This window comes from Neoarius graeffei, chromosome 23 (genome assembly GCF_027579695.1).
Source record: "Neoarius graeffei isolate fNeoGra1 chromosome 23, fNeoGra1.pri, whole genome shotgun sequence".
Lineage (NCBI taxonomy): Eukaryota > Metazoa > Chordata > Actinopteri > Siluriformes > Ariidae > Neoarius > Neoarius graeffei.
The window spans coordinates 38,581,215-38,601,320 of record NC_083591.1 but is presented as its reverse complement, the minus strand read 5'-3'; the positions used below and the strand labels follow the sequence as shown (position 1 = coordinate 38,601,320).

The following is a 20,106-nucleotide window of genomic DNA, read 5'->3' as shown; positions in this document are numbered from 1 at the left end:
CCGAAAAAAAAAAAAAGTAGTACTCGCAAAATCGGGGTTAATGGGGGTTAATTTCCACTTGCCCCCCAGGGCAAGTGGGTTTAAAAGTTAATGTCGAGCCCTGACTTCGTGCTGTAACTGGATGCAGACACAACTCTATTCGAGACAAGGGGATTTCAAGTTCTTTCGAGTTCCAGCACTTATAAATAATCAAGGAGAAAAAAAACAAGAGAGTTGTCCACAGAGTGGAGACGTCAATGGCTGTCCAACATAAACGGGGCTGATCTAAGGCCCACTTTACACGGGGACGGTCTGAAACAAAAACGCAAAAGTCCGTTTTCGTTCTCACTTTTTTCCGCGTCTACACGACCGTTTTCAAGGAGGAAATCTGCGTCTATACGGTGACGCATAAATGTGTGGAATTCAACTGGATGTGCATGCCAGGCGGCTAGGTGGTGCTGTGAAAGACCTCCGCTATGTCTGCACGCATGCGCAACGTCTTCCGTCTTGTCTGATCTGCAGATCTGCGCCGCGAAAACTTTGACGACTCTGGCTATGGTAAGTAAGAAAGTAAGTAAAAAAGTAAGAGCATGCTATACCCGCCTCTGTTCATTAACGGTATATGTGCAGATTCGGTATAGATGTTCGAAGGACTCCTGGACGTTTATTAAAGCTGCCAGAGCAGCTTGAAGGTCCGTCGGATCGATGTAATCAGACATGCTCTTACTTTTTTACTTACTTTCTTACTTCCCGGGCTGGCATGTACAGTATGACATATGTATGACGTAAACGCGTACCCGACGTGAGCAGATCCGAGCAGAGTTTGGCGTATTGGGTAGTTTAGACGGATATGCAACGGGGGCTGTTTTTAACTTATCCACTCTGGAAGGCGTTTTCAATTTTTTCTGTTTTTCAGTCTCGGAAACGCCGTCCCCGTGTAAACGAAAGGCACTCCCGATAAAATATTTAGTCGTTTTTACCCGACAGTGTCCTCGTGTAAACGGGCCCCAAGCTTGTCAGTAGGGCTGGGTAAAAAAAAAAAAAAAAATCGATTTTGAATCGATTTCATTTAAATTTCGCACTATCGATTCACAGGGCATGAGATCGAGTTTTTTTCCACAACACAATCTCGTGTGTTGTGTGATTTTCCTCCCTCAGCCGTCTCGTGCGTGATGACGCAGCTGCGCAGTCGTACGTCGTGACGTTCAAGCATGCACACAAAATGGCCAAGGCCAGAGCCATGGCTGAGGCAGGGAAAACGCCGCTCGGCAAGCCGTCTCAAATGAAATCTGACGTGCGGAATCATTTCAAATTTAAAACGGCAAAGGACGAAGAGTTTGATAAAACCAAGGTGGTCTGCAAGATATGCCAAGCAGAGCTCAGTTATTGTAGGAATACTACAAACCTCAGAAGCCACCTGACAGGGTACCGCACTACGCTAACCTTAGCTTCCGACGACAAGCCGCCCGGAGCAAAACAAAAGAAACTGAAGGACCTGCTAGCATTACCATCAGAGTCTCTGCGGGCCATAAAGATAACAGAGGCCATCGCAACTTTTGTTTGCAGAGATTTACGCCCATACTCGGTAGTGGAAAATGAAGGATTCAGGCGGCTCATTCAGGTACTCGAACCACACTACGTTATGGTGCAACGTAAACATCTGACTGAACCTGTGATACCCATGACGTACGGTATACATCTGTGAAAGACGCGATACGAATGAAAATGCAGTCAGCAAACAGAGTCGCTATCACGTGTGACACCTGGACATCGCTGTCAACGCAGTTCTATAGACCCCTTCGCAGTAAACGTCATTCATACGCAAGCGGAAATTGCGCGCGCAGCCTGGACTCAAAAAAAAAAAGACTCAGCGATGCCTAGTTGTTGTGCTGTCGGGTGTCAGAATCGTAGCAGTGATGGGGTTAAAATGTTCAGAATTCCAGCAGGATCTCACCCATTCCAAAAAAATCTCCGACGTCTATGGCTACAAGCCATCAAACGTGTAGACTGGGATGAAAGCACTCTCAGAAATGCGCGGGTTTGCAGCGCCCACTTCTGATTAGCTGGGTCATAGTTACACAATGTAATGAATATTGTTAGCATATTAACTTAGCTTTGCATGCAGTTTTGTTTGTAGGAGAGGTCTCGCTTGACTCGAGCAGTCCAGATTTTGTCCCATCATCATTTGTTAGGGCTGTAACGATATGCGTATCGAAATCGAAATCGCGATACGCAGAGCCACGATCCGTATCGCGATACAAGAAGGCAGAATCGCGGTACACCCTTTCAAACTTCTCCTCAGCCCAAAAACAGAGGCGCTTCCAAACTTCAATTTATGAATACTTTACTTTTTATTTAAATTACATTTTAAACTTACTTAAATTACTTTTATTTTTTATATCTATTAGTAAGTCGTTTTTTCGCCCACCAGCGACAATCTTCTGCGAGTCACGCAACGTCCACACTCGCCACTGGCAGAGCATTCATTTCTTTTAAGCGGTCGCCATTCTGGTTGCGACGCGGGGAGCGAATCTGTAAACAAGCAGCTCATTGGCTGGCTAGGTGTGCCACAAGCCAATCACAATCACTTGACCAGAAAGGCATGCAGTGTTGCCAGATTGGGCAGGTTTAGGTGCTTTTTGGCTGGTTTTGAACATATTTTGGGGTGGAAAACGTTAGCAATATCTGGCAACACTGAAGGCATGTCCGCTTGGGCGGAAGCCTTCTGCGGCAGTTACATTTTGACACGCGAGCAATGTTTCACCATAAAAATTCCGTAATTTCCATCTGTTTTCCGCGATCACAGAAAATCATTGGCCCTATGAGAGTGAGACAGTGAGAGAGCCACCCCCCCAAAAAAAAAAATCTTAACGGATTTACACGATTTGGAAAAATGACTTTTTCAGAACCGAAAAAACAGAGCTTCCGGCTCAACAGTATTATTTTGAGAAATAAAACAATCTTTGGATATACATTTGTTCATGTTTGCATACATATTACTCATTCTCTGCAGTGGTCTGAATTATTTGTTATTAAATAGTTAATGTAAGTAAGTAAATGTTAATAAGTCAAATTTACTACTTTAAAAAAACATTTTAAAAAAAATCGTGGGCGTATCGAATCGTGGGTCAAAAATCGCGATACGAATCGAATCGTGAGTTGGGTGTATCGTTACAGCCCTATTATTTGTGTATGCCGAAAATCACAATTTTAAAGCAAGGATGGAAAGGTAAAATTGTGTGCCCTCGCTCTAAATGCCAACTTGCGTTGACTGCTCTAACCTAGCTCCCGCCCCGTTCAGTTTCATTTCTGCTCTCTGCCTCTCGCTTTTTACGCAGCTCTGATTTCTCTTAGCTGCACTCTTTACACTATCATTCCTTTCATGCCATTCCCTCCTGCAAATTGCTGTTTAGTGTTGGGATTTGCTGTTGTAGCTAAAGCCACATTGCCATCACATCACTGGCATAATTTGATTAAAACAAAATGAATATGAACGTCCCATTGTTAATGAAGTTGTACATGCCCACACATAACAATCATATGCGTCTAAAGCAGTGATTCTCAAACTGTGGTACTTGGGCTCCATTCTAGTGGTACGCCAAAGAATCACTTAATTAAGTATAAATAAAATTAAAAAAATAAAATAAAACGTGCAATACTATCCATAATATCCGAATGGATGAAAATCAGGCATGCAAACTGGTCAGGGGTGAAAAAGGTGAGAAGGGTGCACGGACACATGGCACGCGCGCAAAAGTACATTTCGTAGTCTACGTTACAAAAAAAATTGCAACCAGTGACATCTTGAATTTAATACAATACAAAATAACTTTCCGGGCGGCACGGTGGTGTAGTGGTTAGCACCATCGCCTCACAGCAAGAAGGTCCGGGTTCGAGCCCCGGGGCCGGCGAGGGCCTTTCTGTGTGGAGTTTGCATGTTCTCCCCGTGTCCGCGTGGGTTTCCTCCGGGTGCTCCGGTTTCCCCCACAGTCCAAAGACATGCAGGTTAGGCTAACTGGTGGCTCTAAATTGAGCGTAGGTGTGAGTGTGAATGGTTGTCTGTGTCTATGTGTCAGCCCTGTGATGACCTGGCGACTTGTCCAGGGTGTACCCCGCCTTTCGCCCGTAGTCAGCTGGGATAGGCTCCAGCTTGCCTGCGACCCTGTAGAACAGGATAAAGCAGCTACAGATAATGAGATGAGATAACTTTCCATAAACATGTCTTAATAAGTTCCTGTTGAGTGGCCGGTAAATTGTACCATTTATTTGTCAGTGGCCGGTAAAGTTTGATATTTTGTGAAGTTAATTTTCACCCCTGTGTACAACACAGTGGGCTATTTACAAAAAGGTATATATTGCTGCCTGTGCTATCTAACAGACCTACCCCAGAGGACACACCTGGCCAATCCCTGTCTGTCAATTTTCTTAAAGACATCACCTATGTGAAATCAGGGGCAGAGCTAGAAAAATATTTATGGGGTGGCAAGAGGGGGGCAGGAATTTTTGAGGGGTGGCAACGTATTACAGACGTGTATATATACTGAATTTAATCACAGTTATCACAGTTTGATGACAAATAGTATGTACACACTACAAAAGGGCACGGGCTGCCATTTACAAACTCATACAGACAAACTTAATCTCATGCTTTTATTGTTCACGAAGAACACACATTCTCAGATGAGGACTATACCGTTTCTGGACAGTTTTATACTGTATATGCAAAAGAACAGCCACTAAAAAACAACAACATGATTACCCAGCAAGTCTAATATAGAAAGAAAAACACCCTTTTTTCCAGAGTCAAGAGACTCCCTGTGACCCCGCTGTTATAGGTTTTCTGTGGCTGTTAGAACTAAAATTTCAGCTAATGTTTTAACGTAGTATTGATTTTAACAAAGTTATCACGTTTTTACAATACATCTATCATGTAATATAACATCACGTAATTTCATGATACAAAATTATTACGTTTTTCATGATATTTTCATGTGATAATGTGAAAACACCTTATCAAGAAATAACGTGAAAATATGGTTTAACGTCCTAGGCTAGGCTACTTCCATTAAAAGCAGCCGGCCTAGCCTACTGTAGAACTTGGATCGAGCAAAAACACCGAGCAAAAACATGGCTGAATCCTGAATGACTCCTATTTGTATAAATAGGGGACTACATAGGCGGCAAAACACAGTGTTTTTCCTGCCATGGAAGTGCACTTGTATACTGAAGAGGAAGCAATTTGCATTACAGCCTTGAATGAGGATTCAAAATGGCGCCTCGGCTCAGTTTTGCCTTCCTCCTTCAGTCTAAGTGCACTTCCATGTTTGTGCAGGAGGGCTGATAGAAGTGGCGAAACATTTTACTTTTTATCGTTTCTTTCACAACTTGAATGCGTTGAAACAAAAAATTATGACAAACTAACGCCGCTTACACTAAAATATCGAGGGAAAATTTGTAATAAAAACTTTACGGTCGGCAATTTCAACGCGGAAATTCTCGATCGGTCGGGTTACCGGAAACACACTTTTTTTTTGCCTTACATGTATAGTTAAGCTAAATAACCTCCTCCAACCTGATTTTTATCCTCTCAAAATCAGCATCGCAACTATACTAGCACTGTTCATTCATTATAATTTCATTTCTTGATAGATAGTTAATCAGCTTTTACCCCTTTCCTCCCGTGTCTCCTTTCCTCGCGACTCCTGGCTCCCTCGCTTCGCGCCTCTCAATTTTCCAAAACAACCAATCTCTGGCGTTATCTCGTGCTGCATTCGCCGCAGTCAGACATTGGAAATTCACGCACGTAAATGTCATATTGGCCGTAATTTTTCTTTGAATTCGTCGCTGCCAACTGGGGTGGCAAGGCTTTCTTTTAGAGTGGCATTTGCCACCCTATGCCACCCCGGTAGATCCGCCCATGGTTATTCACCCCCGAGCGCGCTGGAAACTATTCCATTGGTATGTTCAGATCCAGTCGCGAGATGAGGTTGCCAGATCTCTCTATAAAAAGGTGACTTTGCGGTCTGAATCTGTGGAATATTCGTAAGCGAGGACTGGCAACCAGCAGTGGGTTGCGCACCAGCTGATCAGAACTCCAATGGAAAAGAAGCGCGTGTTAGTAACTGTTTATCTCGAGTGGCTGTAACCTTGTAAGTGAAATGTTTGGCAACAATAACGTTGTAGCCTGCCTACTCCCCCCCAAAAAAAAAAAAAAAAAAACTCTTCGGATCTACACGATTCACACAAGTGACCTATTTTGGGACCAAAACGGCGAATTTCGCCGAAAGGTGAGGAGTTTGCATGTGTGTAAAATATCTTATCAACCGATGACAAGAAAATACAAATTAAGTTAATAATTTTAAAAAGTTTGCAAGTGCTTCTGGGTAGCCATACGTAGCGTACGTACGCATTCCCGCCGGTTCCGCTGACAGACGGTTATCCGCCATTGGTAGACCAGGCTGTGATGGGAAAAGGTGGAGGTGGCTTTGCTAATTATGACGGGTACGACAAAATTACTGTCGTGGCTTAAATCCGCGAATGGGAGCGTGGATCAGGAGAGAGGGAGAACTGAAGAGGACGTGTGTGAGCCGAGCGCAGATGCTAACGACAGTGGCAAAACCAGCCCCAGAACTGCTAGCAAACGGCAGAAACCAGTGAGGAGGAAGTATGACGAAAAATACATAAAACTGGGATTCATTTGGAGCGGGACAGAGGAGCTGCCCAGGCCGCAGTGTGTTGTATGCGGGGACGTTCTGAGCAATGAGTCCATGAAACCGTCGCATCTCAAACGGCATCTTACAACCAAACACACAGCACTAAAGGACAAACCAATGGGTTTTTTTTTTTACGAAAACGTGATGAACTGAAGCAGTCCAAGTCCACCATTCTGTCCTATGGTACACCCGCAGCCAAAGCACAGGAAGCTTCATATCGTGCCAGCCTCCTGATCGCCAGAGCCGGTAAGCCGCACACAATCGGGGAACTGCTGTGCTTGCCATTAGCATTATTTAAGTACAGTATTTTATTTTCCTATATTTAATGCAGGGCTTTGAACCGGTTCAAGGAACGAAAACGAAAACCGGGAACTTTTTCTATTTCACATGGAACAGAAACGAAACCAGAAACTTTATTATTTTTTATGTTCTGGAACAGAAACGCTTATTAAAAATAATGGTAACCGGTTAATACCGGTTTTTATTTCGTTCCTCAAAGTTTCCGTAGCCTACAAATAAAAAAGTCATTCTTCTCCTGCGCAAGTTTCTATGACCCGCTGGGGTTCACTTCCTGTGTGACGTTCGCTGACTGAATGGAGAGAGCGGGAGGGTGGACTACTATCACGTCTCCACGTGATAAAGTGAGTAAGTGCATTACTGAGTGTCTGAGCAAAGAAGAGCCTGAACGTTGCAACCTCCCTATTGGCTGTTTGTAAAAATGTATCAATTGTTGCCCTTCCCACGGGAATCATCGCGGGCTCGAGAGACGAGACCTGACGAGTTAGTTCGTTGGTAGCAGAACAAAATGTCTGGACACAAATCGGGTTTTCAGAAAAGGAAAGAAAATAAACGGAGGGTTGAAAATACAAAAAAGGAGGCAGAAAATGCAAAACGAGTTTTAAGGTAGGACAAATGGTTACTTTTCTGAGGCAGCCCGCCGTGGCTGCAGGCTTTCAGTTGTTGTCATTGAATGGTTCCTTTTCTGAGGCAGCCCGCCGTGGCTGCCTGCAGGCTTATTTATTATAGCCCATTTAGTTAAAATAGTTGATATAAAATGTTTATAGTTATAGTTATGTGATGGTTGTCCTGATTTAGACTGTTTTTTTTGGGGGGGGGGGTGCGCGATGTTGCACCCGGGTCCAGATTAGGGCAGAACCGGCCCTGGCTACATTTCAGGTGTAGTTTGTTTTATGTATGTATGTACTTGCATAGATGTGTACTTGGTCTTCCAATATGGCGCCTAACAAAATCTCGCGGCGCGGTGACGTCATGCGGTAGCCCTCTATAGGGCCTGACTCGCCTTTGGTAACACACTAAACGAATTCTCTTTCATTTTTGGCACTTTTTCTGTTTGTGTAGATGGGAAGACATACTGAGAATCCAAATCGCCAACATTTGAAATAATAATTGTTGTGAATTATTTCTTGTCTTATTTAATGAAGGTTGTAATAGAATTAGCCTACATTTGGCTTAAGCTGGATGAGACAGAGACATAATTTTATAGCCAATTGTTAAACAGCTGACAGGGAACGTAATTAACCGTTCCGGGAACGAAATTTTTTTTGTTCTAACCGGTTCGGGAACGTCTATTTAATGGTGGAACCCAAAACCGGAAACGTTAAAATTCCGTTTCTGTTCGGAACGAACCAATAGGAAAAAAATTCTGGTTCAAAGCCCTGATTTAAACACAGTGTTATTGTTCAAAGTACTGTGCGTAATGTTACAGTGGCCAACAATATTAAATATACTTGTTAAATAAAACCTCCGCCTTGTTTTTAATGAATACTTAGGCCTACTACGCTACTGTATTTTAATGTTGATCATTATGGTGGTACTTGGAGAGCCAAGTATTTTCTGAGGTGGTACTTGGTGAAAAAAGTTTGCGAACCACTGCTCTAAAGACTTGTAGGCACGAAGTTTTTCGTGGGTGTACACTGAAGTCTGGTCAATAAGGTACGAGTATATATCTGGCCATCGTATACCAGGGAACTTACTAACATCGTCCGTCCACTCTTTAATTAAATGCGGATCCGGTAGGCGATGTCCACTTGTTAGAGTTAACTTATTTATGTAGCATTCTCGATCTTGTAACGACAATTGTTTGGCATAATCTGACAGCTCATAATGCCGGTCTATGGGCAGCGCCATTGTTTCTGGGTCCAGGCTGCGCGCGCATCCTGGCAACGGTCGGTTTGTTTAACCTCCTAAGGCCCAAGCTGTTTTTTTACATGCATTTTTTTATTTCTCTTTGCTATTTGGGATTATTAGAACCTGATTAGAATAAAAACTAAGCATCATCTTTTGATAAGATGTACTTTTAGAGAAAAACTATGTCCACATATGTGGATTCTTGTTCCGAATTTCCATAAAGTGCTGTCCACGCATGTGACCGCTAAGCCCTAGGAGGTTAAAAACATGCGAAGGGGTCTATCGGAGAGGGTGTTTTCCACTGCGGGTGATATCGTCACTGCCAAAAGGAGCCGCATCACCCCAGAACTCCTTTTCCTCAACAAGAATCTCTCAGTCTCTTAAGTGTGACAGTTTAAGTTTACTGTCTTCGTTTTGTTAATATTAATACTTTTGTTAATATTTTTTGTTAATATCTTTTCACTTAAACAATACAATTTGCTGCAACGTTCATTTGCACTTTTTTAATTACAGGAAGAGAAGACAGTTTTGTTTACAGTTACGTGTGAACTGTCAAATTTACAAAATAAAGACGTGTATTTTGCAACGTACTGTATGGAGATATTTTCATTATTTAAGAGCAGAGTGAACTGATTCAGATTGAATCGAATCGAATCGTGATTAATCAATTTAAAACCCTAAGAACTGAAATCGAATCGATCTAGGCCAGGGCTTTTCAAAGTGTGGGAGAGTCAGCCCCCCCTCAGGAGCAAATAAACAACAGCGCCCCCCCTTACAATTTTTGTTGTTGATATTGACCCATCCCACGTGACGTCACGACAAATGCGGCTGCCATTTTGGACATGAACTACCAGTAGTCTGCCGCAGCCAACAACGAGGAATGACGGCAAAGCATCGAAAGGAATATAGCCATCAAAGAAAGTTTTTACTTTCAGCAAGACTTCCATCATGCCATTATATTGTTGTGCACCTGGATGTAGTAACCATCAACACACAAGGCAAGATTTATCATTTTATCGGATCCCGACAGATGCTGACCGACGGAGAAGATGGATGGTCTCTAAAATATTGGCAAAATGATGTTTATTGACATAGCAATCGTGTGTAACGGGAAGCATTTGCATATCCGAAGTGTTGTGTTTACATCAAAGATAAAATAAACCGATATGACAACGACTGCTGCTGCCAGGTTGGGGACACAAACTAGTAGACAGGAAGTGTGCCAACAGTGCCAACACACTTCCTTTGTGGTCGATTCTGCTTTAAAGGAACAGTCCACTGTACTTCCATAATGAAATATGCTCTTATCTGAATTGAGACGAGCTGCTCCGTACCTGTCCGAGCTTTGCGCGACCTCCCAGTCAGTCAGACGCAGTCAGACGCGCTGTCACTCCTGTTAGCAATGTAGCTAGGCTCAGCATGGCCAATGGTATTTTTTGGGGCTGTAGTTAGATGCGACCAAACTCTTCCGCGTTTTTCCTGTTTACATAGGTTTATATGACCAGTGATATGAAACAAGTTCAGTTACACAAATTGAAACGTGGCGATTTTCTATGCTATGGAAAGTCCGCACTATAATGACAGGCGTACTAACACCTTCTGCGCACTTCGGCAGCGCATTGATACGGAGCTCAGATATACATACCGAAGCACGCAGAAGGTGTTAGTACGCCTGTCATTATAGTGCGGACTTTCCATAGCATAGAAAATCGCTACGTTTCAATTTGTGTAACTGAACTTGTTTCATATCACTGGTCATATAAACCTATGTAAACAGGAAAAACGCGGAAGAGTTTGGTCGCATCTAACTACAGCCCCAAAAAATACCATTGGCCATACTGAGCCTAGCTACATTGCTAACAGGAGTGACAGCGCGTCTGACTGCGTCTGACTGACTGGGAGGTCGCGCAAAGCTCGGAGAGGTACGGAGCAGCTCGTCTCAATTCAGATAAGAGCATATTTCATTATGGAAGTACGGTGGACTGTTCCTTTAAACAAACACGAAACAAACAAGTCGGCAAATGACCATAAAATACTCGATAGTTATGATATAATAATTATATGTATCTCACACAGAATTTTCGGAGATATATCGAGCATACTCGATATATCGCACAGCCCTAGTCTGGATCTTCGCTTCAAAGATATTTTTTATTTTCAACTAGCCAGCCGGGTTGGTTAGTGACAGGAATTACCCGCCAAATGACAAATTAATTCGCCTCGGGCGACCGGACCACCGTGAATTTTAAGCCCTGCTCAGTCCAACTTTTGTGATTAAAATCAATCGGTTTTGTCCGTCTGGTGGGGGACAACATCGGCAGCCAATGAGATCGCTTAGAATGAATCGGAAAATTCCAGGATGTCTGACGTTTTCTTTCGATATTTTTATTATACGGTTTGAACACGTGATCTTGACACAGCCAACAGATTAGAGTTTGTTTACATCATACCATGCGGACATATTATTTTGACAGAATCAACACAAACATGGGGGAAAAAAAAGCCCGCTTGTTTAACACAAATATCAATCATTTTTTTCGCGGTGCAGTTTCCATCAAATCCTGCGCTCTGATTGGCTGGCGAGCGGGTCCGTATCCTCCGGTACGGCCCCCGGTTACGGACCTCTGGCGACTCGCTTGTTCACAACAACAAACAACATAGCGGAAATTTTTGTCAACATTTTTTTTTTATAAGATTTATTTATAAGATGATCAAAAATCTTATAAATGTTTGCCAGCATTTCTCAGGAGAATAGCATTAATTTTACAGCATGGATAGCGATAACGACAGTGTTCACAGCGAAAGCGAGTTTTACTACCCTGAGGAAGAAGAAATAAAAGAAAACATTTCAGGAGAAAGCTAAAAACCTCTAACTGTTGCTAACGCCGAGCAAAAACATGGCTGAATCCTGAATGACTCCTATTTGTATAAATAGGCGACTACATAGGCGGCAAATTACAGCCGTGAATGAGGATTCAAAATGGCGGCTCGGCTCGGTTTTCCCTTTCGGGCGCTCTCGTTTTCTGTCACGGTATTTCACAATACGGACCGACCTTAAGCTGGTAAATGACATGTAGTATACATTTAAAAAATTTAATGTTATTTACCAGCTGAGAGGGCCGTATCGTGAAATATCGTGACCAAGGTCTTGAAAGTACTGAGCGAGGCCCTCTGGGCCGAGGTCAGTATTCAAGGCCGAGGTCACGGTATTTCACCATACAGACCGACCTTAAGCTGGTAAATAATATATTTATTTTTTTCTTTACCAAATTCTAACAGAAAACGAGAGCGCCCGAAAGGGAAAACCGAGCCGAGCCGCCATTTTGAATCCTCATTCACGGCTGTAATGCAAATGGCTTCCTCCTCGGTGTACAAGTGCACTTCCATGGCAGGAAAAAAACTACATTGTGCCGCCTATGTAGTCCCCTATTTATACAAAATTGAGTCATTCAGGATTCAGCCATGTTTTTGCTCGGCGTTAGCAACAGTTACAGGTTTTATCTTTCTCCTGAAATGTTTTCTTTTATTTCTTCTTCCTCAGGGTAGTAAAACTCGCTCTCGCTGTGAACACTGTCGTTATTGCTATCCATGCTGTAAAAGTAATGCTATTCTCCTGAGAAATGCTGGCAAAAATTTATAAGATTTTTGATCATCTTATAAAAAAAAAAACGTTGACAAAAAATTCCACTATGTTGTTTGTTGCTGTGAACAAGCGAGTCGCCAGAGGTCCGTAACCGGGGGCCGTACCGTAGGATACGGACCCGCTCGCCAGCCAATCAGAGCGCAGGATTCGGACCGCGAAAACAATAAATCTATTTATTTTGATAAAACTATTATTATATTCTAAGTGAACATCTTCCTTGCTATGATGAATAACTAGTATGCAAATTAGGTCGTGACGTCACCCAGCTACTTTGCCTGCCAAACAACCAACCAAATCAGACCGGAAGTCAGTTTTCCAAACCGGTTTTTTTTTTTTTAATCATGTTCTTTGTACAAGTAAGAAAAATAATAATAATTAAAAAAAAAATAATCTTCTTACAGTAAATAAACCAGACTTGGATGTTGCTAACAGAATTATACGCCCCCCCAATAATTCCTCTTACTGACAGATTATGGAGTGTCAACATGACAAGATAACAAATAGACGAGTTATTAAGTCGAAATAACGACAAAATCCCTTGAAATAACGACAAGTACATCCACATTCCCCCCGGACGACGAGTGATTCAGAGCTTCCGACTGTTTTGAACGGAAAATGTGAATCACTGCTGGCACTGTTTATTTTACACGAGTGCTGAATGATCTTATCTTAACGGGTGCCAATACTTATGGAGTTAACCGTTTATTTTTTTTTAAGTCGTCCATTTAAAAAAACTTGTAAAATTAAGCCTCACGTTTTACTGAATTACAAAATTTTATACAATACAAGCGTTACGTGTAACAGCTAATTCTTATCTTTAACAAGACAGCAGTATGATTAGCTTAGCTACATTAGCAAGCTTCCGGTCTCCGAGCTGCTCCGTGTAGCCGCTTTTCTCTCGACATATAAAATGATAATTAAATAAATTACAAGCACGGTTACAATAATTGTTGGTGCTTTAAGCAGTCTTAAACGTTTTACCTCGCTATTTCACGATTAAACTACATCACCACAGACGCTGTTAGCTGCCTAGCTCAGCAAGCTACAGGCTGTATCCTAAAAAGCCAGCCACCTCCTTTACAAGTGCACTAGATAGAGGGCGACTACATGTGAACGGTTTTTCACTCTGTAACGAACAGACAGCCGTTTGGGATTCAGCCATTAGGAGTTCAGCTAAAAACTTGGCTAGTCCGGCCTCGGCTCCGATAAGGAATGATATCCAGCTGAAATAATCATAATAAACTTACCGAAAACTATCAGAATCTCTGAGAGCTCTTTATGTATCTATACATAACAAAATACTAAACACGGCTCCCAATCTTTTTTCCTGTGTAACTAAAATCATCTTAGGAAGTCATCCGGTTGGAAAAGCTATTTTGCTAACAGTAATGAGAAGCTACACACAGTATGAAGGCTGAGATTTCAGGTATCGCCTTTTTTCCAAAATAAAAGTCGTGTGCCATTTTGTGTGTAATTCTCCTCCAAAAAAAATAAATAAACTTCCTTATTCTTCAATAACTTTCAAAGCAGTGACCAATAAAATAATTTGAAGTGGTTAAAAATTAGCTTTCATTCTTGTCACTCAATAGAAAGAAAGAAAGCACAACTTTATTCATCACACACTTGTGAAATTCCTCTCTGCATCGAACCCATCTGAAGCAGTGAACACACACACGTACCCAGAGCAGTGGGCAGCCGTGCTAACAGCGCCCGGGGAGCAGTTGGGAGTTTGGTGCGTCGCTCAAGGGCACCTCAGTCCAAGGCCGTCCCATATTAACCTAACCGCATGTCTTTGGACTGTGGAGGAAACCCACACAGACACCAGGAGGACGTGCAAACTCCACACAGAAAGGCCCCTGCCAGCCACTGGGCTCGAACCCAGAACCTTACTAACCACTTAAACCACCGTGCCACCCAAAATAACTCCAACTTGATTTGAACATGCAACCTTCTAATCTCAAACCTAGAACCCTGCTGTGAGGCAACTGTGCTGCTCAAATTGACTCCGACATAATTCGAACACACAACCTTCTGATCTCAAACCCAGAACTTTGCTGTAAGGGAACTGTGCTAACCAGTTAAACCACCGAGCTGCCTAAAATGACACCTACTTGTTTTGAGCATGCAACCTTCTGCTTTTGAACCAAGAACCTTGTTGTGAGGGAACCATGCTAACCACTTAAACCACCGTACCACCCAAAATAACTCTGACTTGATTTGAGCATGCAACCTTCTAATCTCAAACCCAGAACCCTGCTGTGAGGCAACCGTGCTGCTCAAATTGACTCCGACATAATTTGAACACACAACCTTCTGATCTCAAACCCAGAACCTTACTGTGAGGGAACCGTGCTAACCACCGTGCTGCCCAAAACAACACCAACTTGTTTTGAGCATGCAACCTTTTGATCTCAAACCCAGAACCCTGCTGCTCAAATTGACTCCCACATAATTTGAACACACAACCTTCTGATCTCGAACCAAGAACCTTGCTAACCACTTAAACCACCGTGCCACCCAAAATGACCCCCACTTGATTTGAACACACAACCTTCTGATCTCAAATCCAGAACCTTGCTGGAAGGCAACCTTGCTAACCACTTACATAGTGGTTGCTCACCACTTAAACCACCCAAAATGACCCTGACTTGATTATGCAACCTTCTGATCTCAAACACAGAACCTTACTGTGAGGCAACCGTGCTGCTCAAATTGACTCCGACATAATTTGAACACACAACCTTCTGATCTCAAACCCAGAACCTTGCTGTGAGGCAACCGTGCTGCTCAAATTGACCCCGACATAATTTGAACACACAACCTTCTGATCTCAAATCCAGAACCTTGCTGTAAGGCAACCGTACTGCTCAAATTGACTCTGACATAATTTGAACACACAACCTTCTGATCTCGAACCAAGAACCTTGCTAACCACTTAAACCACCGTGCCGCCCAAAATGACCCCCACTTGATTTGAACACGCAACCTTCTGATCTCAAACCCAGAACCTTGCTGGAAGGCAACGTTGCTAACCACTTACATAGTGGTTGCTCACCACTTAAACCACCGTGCCACCCAAAATGACCCTGACTTGATTATGCAACCTTCTGATCTCAAACACAGAACCTTACTGTGAGGCAACCGTGCTGCTCAAATTGACTCCGACATAATTTGAACACACAACCTTCTGATCTCAAACCCAGAACCTTGCTGTGAGGCAACCGTGCTGCTCAAATTGACCCCGACATAATTTGAACACACAACCTTCTGATCTCAAATCCAGAACCTTGCTGTAAGGCAACCGTACTGCTCAAATTGACTCTGACATAATTTGAACACACAACCTTCTGATCTCGAACCAAGAACCTTGCTAACCACTTAAACCACCGTGCCGCCCAAAATGACCCCCACTTGATTTGAACACACAACCTTCTGATCTCAAACCTAGAACCTTGCTGGAAGGCAACGTTGCTAACCACTTACATAGTGGTTGCTCACCACTTAAACCACCGTGCCACCCAAAATGACCCTGACTTGATTATGCAACCTTCTGATCTCAAACACAGAACCTTACTGTGAGGCAACCGTGCTGCTCAAATTGACTCCGACATAATTTGAACACACAACCTTCTGATCTCAAACCCAGAACCTTGCTGTGAGGCAACCGTGCTGCTCAAATTGACCCCGACATAATTTGAACACACAACCTTCTGATCTCAAATCCAGAACCTTGCTGTAAGGCAACCGTACTGCTCAAATTGACTCTGACATAATTTGAACACACAACCTTCTGATCTCGAACCAAGAACCTTGCTAACCACTTAAACCACCGTGCCGCCCAAAATGACCCCCACTTGATTTGAACACGCAACCTTCTGATCTCAAACCCAAAACCTTGCTGGAAGGCAACCTTGCTCACCCCTTAAACCACCGTGCCACCCAAAATGACCCTGACTTGATTATGCAACCTTCTGATCTCAAACACAGAACCTTGCTGTGAGGCAACCGTGCTGCTCAAATTGACCCCGACATAATTTGAACACACATCCTTCTGATCTCGAACCAAGAACCTTGCAAACCACTTAGCCGCCTGAAATGACCCTGACTTGATTTGAACACGCAACCTTCTGCTTTTGAACCAAAAACCTTGCTGCGAAGGAACCATGCTAACCACCGTGCTGCCCGAAATAACTCCAACTTGATTTGAGCATGTAACCTTCTCATCTCAAACCCAGAACCCTGCCGTGAGGCAACCATGCTGCTCAAATTGACTCCGACATAATTTGAACACACAACCTTCTGATCTCGAACCAAGAACCTTGCTAACCACTTAAACCACCCAAAATGACCCCGACTTGATTTGAACACGCAGCCATCTGCTTTCAAACCAAGAACCTTGCTGTGAGGGAAACATGCGAACCACTTAAACCACCATGCTGCCTAAAATCGCCCCCCCCCTTGAGTTGAACACGCAACCTTCTGATCTCAAACCCAGAACCTTGTTGTAAGGCAACCATGCTGACCACTTAAGGCCAATTTATGCTGACAATGCAGTCCTCGCAGATGGCATCTGCGTAGCCCCCCTCCTTCGCAGACGCTCTGCGCGCACCTCCCAAAAATTGTGACCACCGCAGAAGCCTCGCAGACAGCGTCGCAGACAAGAGGGCTCTGATTGGTCCACTCTACATCCGCTGTACACGCACTTCCGCTTCCCTACTTTCCCGGTTTGTTTTGTTTTCACGACCGCCATTTTTAAAAACATGAGCGAAGATGGAGCAGCACGAAGAGCGGTTGATCGAGGAAGTGAGGAAGTACGTACATCTATACGACTCCAGTTCTAGTCATTATAAGTAACCGGAGGATAAACACTCCACTAACCACACCCACCAACTACTCTGAGTGATTTCGCGACTTCGCGCCCCCTTGCGTTGTGGCAGTGAATAACATCACGCAAGCCTATTACTCCCCACTCAACGATAAATTACAACTGTCTGCGAAAGCCTTGTCGCAAGAGCATGCAGAGGCCTTTACACCACCCAAAATGACCCCAACTTGATTTGGACATGCAACCTTCTAATCTCCAACCTTGCCGTGAGGCAACCACCGTACCGCCCAAAATGGCCCCGACGTGATTTGAACACGCAACCTTCTGATCTGGAGTCAGCCGTGCTACCATTGCGCCACAAGGCCTATAATAAGCTTGTTTATTTACATTTACCAAAGCTAGGCTAACATTATTAACCAGAGGTGAACAGTCACGAAGTTTATTTTTTTCGTGGTCTGGTTTCCATCAAATCGTGCACTCTGATTGGCTCACAAGCAGTCCGGAATCCTACGATCCGGACCCTGGTTACGGACCTTTGACAACTCGTTCGTTCACTACAACAACAAACATAGTAGTGATTTTTTGTCAACATTAATTTTCGCATTTCTCAGTATAAAAGCATTAATTTTACAGCATGGATAGCGATAACGACAGTGTTCACAGCGAGTTTTACTCCCCTGATGAAGACGAAATAAAAGCAAACATTTCAGGAGAAAGCCGAAAACCTGTAACTGTTGCTAATGGCGAGCAGTTTATTGAGGAGCAAAGGGCAGAAAATACAACAAAAAAGACGACCAATGACCTCAATATCTTTGGGAAGTTCTGTCGAAACCTAAATGAAGGTTGAAAGTTGGAAGACATACCTGGCAAAAAATTAAACATGTTGCTGTGCAACTTTTTCATGTCCACAGCAAAGAAAAATGGCGATGTGTACGAGCCGTCCTCGCTCACGTCTTTCCAGAGAAGTATCCAGCGCTATCTGAATCAGTCCGGCTTGAAACTAACTATCTTCATGGACCCTGAGTTCAACAAGTAAAGAGAAGTCCTTGTGGCCCGTAAACGGCAGTTAGTCGAGGTTTTTGTGAAGGGAAACCGTCCACAAGCAGCCAGGGCATGTTTTTGACGAGCTTGTAGCAGGTTTGTTCTAAATATGGTTTCCCTTTTGGGCGCTTTCATTTTCTGTTGGAATTTGGGAAAGAAAAAAATAAATATATTATTTACAAGCTTAAGGTCAGTCCGTATCATGAAATACCGTGACTGAGGCCTCTGGGCCTCGGTCAGTATTTTCAAGACCCTGGTCACGGTATTTCACGATACGGACCTCCCAGCTGGTAAATTATATATATACACACAGTATATTTACTTGAGTACTGTACTTAAGACAACTTTTTGAGTATCTATACTTTACCTGAGTATTATTATTATTTAATTTTAAACTTATGACTTTAACTAGTAGCCCTGTGATGACCTGGCGACTTGTCCAGGGTGTACCCCGCCTTTCGCCCGTGGTCAGCTGGGATAGGCTCCAGCTTGCCTGCGACCCTGTAGAAGGATAAAGCGGCTAGAGATAATGAGATGAGAATGAGAATGAGATAATGAGATGAGATGAGACTTTAACTAGTACTGTCACCTCACAGCAAGAAGGTCCGGGTTCGAGCCCCGTGGCCGGCGAGGGCCTTTCTGTGCGGAGTTTGCATGTTCTCCCCGTGTCCACGTGGGTTTCCTCCGGGTGCTCCGGTTTCCCCCACAGTCCAAAGACATGCAGGTTAGGTTAACTGGTGACTCTAAATTGAGCGTAGGTGTGAATGTGAGTGTGAATGGTTGTCTGTGTCTATGTGTCAGCCCTGTGATGACCTGGCGACTTGTCCAGGGTGTACCCCGCCTTTCGCCCGTAGTCAGCTGGGATAGGCTCCAGCTTGCCTGCGACCCTGTAGAACAGGATAAAGCGGCTACAGATAATGGATGGATGGATGACTTTAACTTCACTACATTTGAAAGACAAATATCGTACTTATCACCCCACTACATTTCTATCAAGTTACTCATTACTCTGAAGTGGCTTTCAAAGTGGATGTTTTTCTTTTCTTTTCTTTTCTTTTCTAAAACATGATTGATTTTTTCGCAGGTGACCCTGAGACAGCCGATCAGTAATCACTAGGGTCGCGTCACGTCCATCGACTGTATAAAATCAAGTTCAGTGATTTCTCAGCAGCATTATTTGAACACGATCAGTTGATAGCAGAATGGAAGAAGGCGGTTCTTCTGGGGAACGCACGCACGCACACACACACACACACTCATGGTCATACCTAGAACCCATGTTTCAGTTTTCTGAAAGGATTAAAGATTCATTTCGTTTTAAATGTTTGCTTTGTTTGCTGAAAATGAACCACATCACGGCCTACAAAAACTCACCATCCAACCTACAGAAGCATATTGAGGTATATAAACATTTTATTCCAAAAGAAAGCTTGCAACAAAGTTGTCTGTGCTTTTAGAGCTAGTGATAACGTTGCAATAGCTATGCAGTCTGGTTAGTCAAATGACTTTCTATGGCTTTGGCCGCCAAGTTGCCATTGCCTTGTCCACGGCTAACGTTTACACATAGCTAGTTAACTTGGACACTGTTAGTTAGCATGTAAAAACGGAGTTACGCTAACATGAATAATGTTAACTTATCTGAAGTCCTTTCAGAAATATGTTTGAGCATAATCTTGCCAAATAAACAGAATGTAGAAATCTTTCTTTTCTAGTAGTGTTAGCTCCCCAATATGATTTTGAGTTTGAAAAGAGTTGGC

At 43.3% G+C, this 20,106-nt stretch overlaps 1 protein-coding gene and 1 non-coding gene across 4 annotated transcripts in view; both read right to left on the bottom strand.

Moving 5' to 3' along the window:
- The window catches only part of LOC132871707 (alpha/beta hydrolase domain-containing protein 17A-like), a 71,321-nt gene extending 57,427 nt beyond the window's left edge, over positions 1 to 13,894 (bottom strand). For 2 of the 3 annotated variants that reach the window (XM_060906136.1, XM_060906138.1), the window contains exon 1: positions 13,731 to 13,894. The gene's annotated coding sequence lies outside the window, so the exon portion shown is untranslated. Of the gene's footprint in view, positions 1 to 13,464; positions 13,551 to 13,730 lie in introns of those variants that run through there. The other variant, XM_060906137.1, reaches the window with a different exon arrangement.
- Positions 13,895 to 17,601: 3,707 nt separating this feature from the next.
- Positions 17,602 to 17,673, bottom strand: trnaw-cca (transfer RNA tryptophan (anticodon CCA)). Its single transcript has one exon. It is a non-coding gene; the product is annotated as a tRNA-Trp (tRNA).
- Between the last annotated feature and the right edge of the window lie 2,433 nt (positions 17,674 to 20,106).